This window comes from Anopheles coustani, chromosome 2 (genome assembly GCF_943734705.1).
Source record: "Anopheles coustani chromosome 2, idAnoCousDA_361_x.2, whole genome shotgun sequence".
In the NCBI taxonomy this organism is placed as follows: Eukaryota; Metazoa; Arthropoda; class Insecta; order Diptera; family Culicidae; genus Anopheles; species Anopheles coustani.
Window position 1 is genome coordinate 9,896,064 of NC_071289.1, and position 6,692 is coordinate 9,902,755.

Below are 6,692 nucleotides of genomic sequence, written 5' to 3' on the forward strand. Positions count from 1 at the left end.
CACCGAAATCAGGTCAGATCACAACAGAGGGCGGGTGAAATCCCTGTCCGAACAGAGTCGATTACCGTTGAACGTGATTTAAATTTCGATACATATGTGTTTCATTTCTAAACAAGCTGATCATCATCACAAAAGTAAATGGGTTTGAATTCACTCAGAAGCCATCCTTACGGCGTAGAACATCTTTGTGCAAAGAACAGTAAACTAACACAAATGTGACAATATATGAACCGCGTGGTAGACCCTTGTTTGACCTTTGCTTTAACTAGTTCTATCATGTGTGGGTAACGAATATTCGCTTGATAATCCTTTTTTGAATAGTTCAAAACGGCAACCACTTTGTCCACTAAACGCTTGTGAGGTAGTGTAGCTTCCACAAAGAGTATTTATAGTGCCACTTTGTTTGACGAAGATTTTAAGATACTATAACTGTAATTGCGAACTGCCGTATATTTTTGCTACGAAAATTTATTTATCTTGAGCAACGTATTATTTGCGTGTAAGAAAGATGTTTAGTGAACGCTTGAGCAGGAACAAAAAATAGACAACAATCGTTTTAGCAACGCAATCAATGTTAAAGCAAACCATTTGTCAACACTTTAGTCCTTTAGCTGAGTTACCACAGTGGAGTTGGGCACGAGGAGTGCACGGTTGGTGCCTCGCGCTAAAGTTACATATAATTGTTAGTTTGCGTACGTTACCAGTGCCGCTTTTAATCCAGTACAAAGATGGAGGAGAACAGGAAAGAAACTTCAAACCAACTCAAAACCAAGCCACCAGTCATACAAATGTGTACTTCAACATCCATGCAAGCAAAACAGCAATCCGTCGAGTCAATTAGGAAACATAATCGCGTCCGGTAGCGGGATCGGTTTTACGGAGTGATCTTTCAATGGCGGATTTTACAACCGCCCCCCCACAAGCAATCCACCCACAGGCCAGGAAGGAACAGGAACAACGGTACTATGTACACTTTTTCGCACTCACAGAAATACACAAACACACACACACACTCTTTTGCTGGTACAATTTCTTTTGACGTCGATGCAGCAAGTTCAGCAGTGTCTCAAACACGCTTAGAAACCTTCTCACCTAGCAATAACTACCTACTAATAATCCTACTCTGCTGTTCTATTCTGCACCATGCTAATACAGAAAAGGCACAAGGCCGCGGTCAGGTACTGTAGTACCGAAACACCCACCCTGGGAAAATCTGGAAAATTCTAAATTACATCTTAGCTGTAAAATAATTATTGCAAAATGTCGTTTGTACAGTGGGAAGGGGAGGGCGCAGGCTGGGTTTGTTGTGCCATACGTAACGCAGTAGACTTTAGAGAGCGGCGCCTCTGCAATTAGCGTTGTTGTTTTTCCATAGGACTAACGGCCCGAGACAGGAATTGACGGACGCGGCAGTGGTTACGAGGCGATTACGACCAGATCGATTGTTTGGAAAATGGCTTCCTTGAAACATAGGATTACAAAATGACTATACAATTGATCCATTTAGGCAACGAATTTCCTGCAAGCTTCTCCAAGGGGAAAAAAAACATACAAAAAACACGTTATTTTACGCAGTGTAGCTTGCGTCGACGTATGAAAACGAATTTTCGGCCTCCAAAGTGAGCGACTGTTTGAGCTGATTTTAGGATGCGATTTCGTGCAATAAGCCATCGTTTAGCTTTGAGTGGGTTATTTTAGGCTTGTTACATTAGAATCGAAAGCGATTGGTTAAAGCGTAGTGGCGAAGATGGTGAGAAGAAACGAGATGCTTTCAATGGCGACGGCCCGTTTTTTTGTGGAAAATGTTAGCTGAGTTTAGAGCAAGGAAGGAAAACTGAAAAGCGATTCAGTGAAAATGAAACGAAAACCAACAATTAGTACACAAAAATAGGTTTGACATCTGGATAAAAATACAAAACAGAAAAAAAACACTCACCAACTCACACTTTAACGAAAGCAGAATCAAATAAAATAACGCAACCAGTGATCTTATACCATGTTAATGTTTCATGAAAAAGTTGCCACGTTGTTGTGCTTTGCGTTTCTGGGGGTTTGAACGTTTGAAATGATGACAAACGGTTTTTTTAAATTAAAAATAAATTATATTTCAACTGCAATGCTTATTTGAATACGGTTTCGGAATAATTTTAGTCTTTTTTAAATACCTTCCCGTGGTTTTGAAATTCAATTTTCGCCTGGTTTATTTGTTCTTTGTTGAATAAATTTATTATGTAGGAATTTTATGCCATTTTTAATATCAGATAGAAGTTTGTAGATCCTTCCCTTTTGTGTTCTAGGGAACATTAAACTATTTTTAAACACAAATAGTTTAAGGTTTTATTCCATCACCATCCGTCACGCACCATAAACTAGCACACCGTAAATTCGCATGTTTCTGGTGGCGTTGGAACAGGGTCTCTGGTTCGAGCTTATGACCTGCAGTTTCACACTAAACCTACCCATTATCTGCTTAAGACGTTATAACTCTAAAAGAAAGGTTTTTTGCTCGACAATTTAATGGCTACCTAGGCTGTAAAGGCACCTTTTGCTGCGAATTCTACAACATTTACACACCGGTGACACCTCATGGCGGGGAAGGACACCGGGGTGTTTATTTCTTCAAACCAACCGTTGCTCACGCCAAATCGGACAGTTCGGCGCGCGCGTCATCGTGGCACCGGAAAGCGAACTAGGCTGCGTGTACCATTCGGTTACGGTTTCTACGAAGTTGTTCGCAATTAACAAACAATTAAGGAAACATTGCAAGCGCTCGCACACGGAAAAGGGCCTCGCTTGGACCCGCCGGGTGCCGTGAGAGATGGCTTACCTAGTCTCGGTCTCCATGTCGAGGGACACAAAATTCCACGCACAAAAAGAAAGACTGACCGAAGCGATGTCCGTTAAACCAACCAGCCTGATATACGCACCTTAAGCACCGTGCAAACATCAAATGTAATCCATGTGACATGGTCCGTGGTCACTGGCAGCACCCAAACGGATCGGCGTGAGCCTCGCGTCACCAGCACCGGCTCGTCATATTTAATGTAGAGCAGAAGCGACCACAAAACTCCACAGCTTCCAGCATCATCAGACAAGGAGCACAGGGCATGGGGTGATTCCCTTAGGCATACACACACATACACACACACACACACACGCTGACTAACCCGCTACATCCCATATAAATCAAAAACATAATTAATTTAATCGCCATAAAATTTTAAGACGATAACAACACAAGGATTTTAATTGCCCATGTCGCAACGCTGCTGGGTGCCTTGCTCGGCCGCATCATTACCGTGTGTTCTCCGGGTAATGTCGTTGCTGGGATAGCGAGCAGGAAAGAGAGACAAATAGTCACACATACAGACACACACACCCGATTGACCCACGGTTGGAAGGCGACGGACAGTTGGGTGTATGTCGTTGGACATTTAGAGGAGTGGCGACATCACCTAGCCGAGCTTTCGAACGAGCGTCATGCTCGCGCGACACATAATTTGTGGTAATCATAAAGTCATGCTCACCAGTTATCCAGCCACTTCCAGCCACCAACCGTCCGTGGTCTGCCCATCCCCATCCATTCTCATTGCTCATGAGCTCGCCGGTACGGGACGGCCGTCTTCGGCGGTCCTGTTCAGCTACCGCTGGATGGATGCTGTTTCTCACACTTTTTGCTCCTTTCCCAGGTCCCATGTTGGCCCACGGGGGCAGCTTGGGGTTGCGAGCACACGAAATGGCCGGCCGGTACGGGCCCACAGGATGTATTCCGAATAGCTCGTAAAACGCTTCTCCCGTAGCGTCGTCCGTTTGCCAGCGAACATCAAACGGAAGATTGAATGGGAAAACTATTTGCTCCACAATCTGAAATTGGAAATTGCACGGGTTGTGAGGACCGTTGAGGCTGAGAAAATTCTTGTTAGGAACTATTTCTCTCAGCAACGCTTTGTGCCCATAAGTGTTGCATAAGTACCGTTCTACAATGTTTCCGTTTTCGAGAAGGTACAATAGAGACGAGGAAAATCGCTTGTCAAAAGTTGTCTTTCCTAACATCCTTAAAGTTTCTTCCACCATTCGTTAAGGTTCTTAGAGGCCACATTTCGTTGAAACTATTTTAAATTTTATATTTCCTCGTTTTGGTTATTCTTGCCAAACTTAAAGAGAACATGAAAAACTAATCAAACTAGCCAAGATAAAACCCAGAAAATATTACGTCAACTTTATAACATCTCTTAGAAGTTACGAATAGTGTAGATGTGGAAACGAATTAAAACACTCTTCTTGGATTTATCTATTTGGATTAAGTAATAAATAAAAATGCTCCAACTTCAACCTCCAGAAGTCCAAAATTAATAGTTCCAAGAAATTATTTACTATTTCTTCTAACAAATTTAAAGTATTAACCAACAGCTGCCCTCAAACAACGCAGTTTAATTTTGTTTGTGTATTCGAACAAATTCGATCAAAAATGTTTTATAACTATAATTGGGGTCCGCGACAGCTGAGCGATAGCGGCGGTTAGAAAATCGGCCCATGTGCGCCGGGGCTCATACCATCTCGACGGCGTGGGTTCGAATCCTAACCGAGACCTTTCCCTGTAAAAGAGGAACTGATTATTGACGTACTCAAAAGGAAAAAGTCTAGTATGCCCTTAATGGGCAGGCATGACCAACTCGAGGTCATTACGCCAAGAAGCAAATTTTATTTGGTCTATAATCTATTTCTTCACACTTGTTTCTTTCTTTTTTGTATTTCCTCTTGCAATGCTAACGAACATTTTATTATAAAACAATCTGTTTTTATTCAAAAGCAATTGCTGTGCAGAGCAATGCTTGTATAAAGTTTTCTGTTATTACTTTAATTTGGTAGAGAAGGGAGAGAGGGAACAAAGATGCTGCAGCTGATGAACATCTTCACTCATGAGGCAATCGCTTTATGTTTGCGTTAATTAATGATATCGCGAATCATCATTCGCGAGTAAGACAAACCACGCCTGTCGTTTTTCAAATAGACCCACACCATCGCACTCAAATCAAATGTTGTGTTCCGATAACGCCCGTTCAAATTGGAATGGTGGCAGTTTCTGTACCACCAGGCTCCGTGCCAACGCTCAGCACAATTCTTATTATCCGATTCGTCATTGTCGCGATCGAATGTGGTAAACTTTTTATTCTTGTGGACCTTCATCGCATCTCCTGCAGTCCCTGAGTATGTCCCTAACTTCTTCAATACATACGTCTCCGATTCGTTCCCTATCTCAAACTCTCCATACTTATTCGTATCCGTAGTTTCCATGAAAATCTTTCACCTCCACCAGCAGTTCATGCGGTCGGTTTTTAGTAATTTGATGCACGAATTCCAGCCCGAGCCAGAACTCGCCATTTAAAGTTCCAAATCCGTTGCGGTACTCCGTCCAGTTCCGATAGAAATCGACCGAACCGTTGAACCTATGCTGGATTACAATCCAGCCGCCCTCGAACATATTTTGTTCGCAAAAGACCTCGAATGGTTTCGAGTTTTTCCTCAAATTGAACAGATACGTTCCAGATTCTCCGGTAACTTGACGACATGAATGAACTGGAGTTTTCCGTACCTTTTTCAAAGAGTCTTCCATTGCATGCATTTTGGCCTGTAGACGATGCTCCGTTTCCTACAAAGAGTCGATATTTTTCTCAATTATCATCGAATTTCACTTAACTTGTGCTGGGTATTCACCTTCAGCGAACTTTTCATAGTTTGCTCCACCTCTTGCATTTTATCTTGCAAGTAATCGAGCTTTGTCATTAAAAGCTCCATCTCAAAACCTCCTATTGCCATTGTTAGTCGGGCTGATAAAACTACACCAAAACATAGCACCAACATATAACTACATTTATTCATGACTTTCAATATGCTGTAATTCAAAGCACTCTAATGCACAATCAGAACGAAAGATGAAACACGACTGAGGATCGTTCGGATTCGTTTGGCTCGGAAAGGCTCGCGTGCACAATTATCACCACCAGTGAACCAATTAAACGCGAACATATTTTGGAAAAAAACATGTTCTTTCTGGGTGATCCATAGCTTTATGGTAAACAACAGCTCATGCCACAAACTGAGTTGAGAACGTGAACTGATAATGTTATCTCGGACGGTAATTCCCGGCTTCGCTTTCTGATTCGTCACACGCTCAAGATTCGTTGGAGGTCCGCGACTGCCGAGCGATAACGCCGGTTAGAAAGTCGGCCCATGAGCACCAGGGCTCACCACCTCGACGGCGTGGGTTCGAATCCCAACCGAGACCGGACCCTCCCCTGTACGAGAGGACTGACTATCACGTACAACAGGGAAACAAGTCTCGTAAGCCCTTATCGGGCAGGCATGACCAAGAGGTCGTTACGCCAACAAGAAGAAGAAGAAAAAGAAGAACTATAATGGGCCAATTAACAAGTAAAGGAAAATTTGACTTCTTTTAGAAATCTCAGTGTTGCTATTTCAAAGACTACCTATTTGCTAGTTGTTTTTTATTTACATATTCGCATTTACAAAAGTGAGTTTCCCATATATTTTCGCGCAGAGAACGGGTCCGTAACAGTTTTAAATGCAATATCCCCTTTAGATACCAAACCCCACCGGATGCTTAGCGAAGTTTATCTCTAATTAAAATTTATCTGAATCTATAATCAACCCCATTTGCTTTCTTCCCGCAG

At 42.5% G+C, this 6,692-nt stretch overlaps 1 pseudogene; it reads right to left on the reverse strand.

Moving 5' to 3' along the window:
• Window positions 1-4,944: 4,944 nt before the first annotated feature.
• LOC131262058 (ficolin-1-like) lies at window positions 4,945-5,817 on the reverse strand (annotated as a pseudogene).
• Between the last annotated feature and the right edge of the window lie 875 nt (window positions 5,818-6,692).